Source organism: Psammomys obesus, unplaced genomic scaffold (genome assembly GCF_907164565.1).
Source record: "Psammomys obesus unplaced genomic scaffold, mPsaObe1.curated_primary_1811, whole genome shotgun sequence".
Classification (NCBI taxonomy): domain Eukaryota; kingdom Metazoa; phylum Chordata; class Mammalia; order Rodentia; family Muridae; genus Psammomys; species Psammomys obesus.
Genome location: NW_026596244.1, coordinates 14921056 through 14922595, shown reverse-complemented (window position 1 = coordinate 14922595; position 1540 = coordinate 14921056). Strand labels below are relative to the sequence as shown.

The following is a 1540-nucleotide window of genomic DNA, read 5'->3' as shown; positions in this document are numbered from 1 at the left end:
TCCCATTTGCCTGATCTTATTTCTTGAGCCATCAGAGTTCCAATCAGAAAGTTTTTTTGGTTTTTTTTTTTTTTTTTTAACCTATGCCTAGGTCTTGATGTGTTTTCTCTATTTTTTTCCCCACTATCATTTTCAGATCTTATGTTGAGGCCTTTGCCATTTGGAGTTCATTTTTGTGCAGGGTAGAGGTAAGAATCAAGTTTCCTTCTTCCTGTACATACCTGATTTTCCCAGTACCGTTTGTGGAAAATGCTGTCCTTTCTCCAATGTAGGTATCTGCCAAAAATCATGTGGCCATAGTTGTGCAGGCTTATATCTGGGATTTCTGTTTTATTCCGTTAGTCTACTTGTCTATTTCTGTGCTAGCACCATGACGTTTCTATTACTAGAGCTCCATAGTAGAATTTGAAATCGGGCATGGTGGTCCTCCATCCGTACTGTTTTTGTTCAAGTGCTTGGGCTATTTGAGGTCTTACTGCTTCCATGTGAATCCTAGGGTCATTATTTCTATTTTTGTCAGGAGTGGAATTGGAATCTAGATGAGGGCTGTACTGAACATGTAGATCACTTTTGATAGGACGGCTGCTTTCACAGTATCAGTCCCCATCTGTAACCATGGGGTCTTTATGTTTTTTGGTGTCTTCATTAATTTCTTTCTTCAGTGTTTTAAAATTTACATACAATTTTTATTCTATAGAGATGTTTTACTTTCTTTGTTAGGTTTCTTCTCGATATTTATTTACGTGTTTGAGGCTAAATTGTTAAATTTGTATATAGGAAGGCTACTGATCTTTGTATGTTAATTTTTATGTTAATTTTTTTATCCTGTCACTTTTCTGTTATCAGTTCTGAGAATTTTTTGGGGGGGAGGGTGTTGGTTCTCTAGAGTATTATATGTGTGGAACCGTATCATTGTCACCTGACTCTGCCTAAGTTTGAATTACATGCCCTAGGTATGGTGTGCCAATTACCGCCCTTGGGTGCCAGTTATAGCTGGACTGTCTTGACCTGCCAAATGTCACCGAATGACACCGAGACCTTTATTAATATGAAAGCGTGGTGCTTGCTTTGGCAGCACATATACTAAAATTGGCATGATAAGGAAAAGATTAGCATGGCCCCTGTGCAAGAATGACAGGCAAATTTGTGAAATATTCCATATTTTTCTGATTCCTTTTTACCATTAATTACTCCAAAGAACTTGTTTTGAAGTAAAACCCTATGAATATAATCAACATGAAAAAAGAAAGAAAGAAAAATAGAAAGCTTAGCCTTAGCTAGGCTTATTCCCAACTGGCTCTTATAACTTAAACTGACCTGTTTATACTAACCTACGCTCTGCCACACGGCTTGTTCCTTCTGTCTTAAACAATCAGTCCTGGCACCTGTTTCTTCCTCCTTGTCTGGCTATTGAATCTCCCTTGCCTGATTCTTTCTCACTGTTCCCATCACTGCCTGGAAGTCTTTCCTTTCTTTTCCTGCCTCAACTATTGGCTGTTCAGCTCTTTATTAAATGGATCAGAAGGTGGTGGAGAAGATG

General features: G+C 38.2%; 1 non-coding gene across 1 annotated transcript; it reads left to right on the top strand.

Annotated features, from left to right (window-relative positions):
* The first annotated feature begins 1059 nt into the window (after positions 1-1059).
* LOC129668635 (U6 spliceosomal RNA) lies at positions 1060-1166 on the top strand. The gene has a single exon (XR_008718955.1). It is a non-coding gene; the product is annotated as a U6 spliceosomal RNA (small nuclear RNA).
* The last annotated feature ends 374 nt before the right edge of the window (positions 1167-1540 follow it).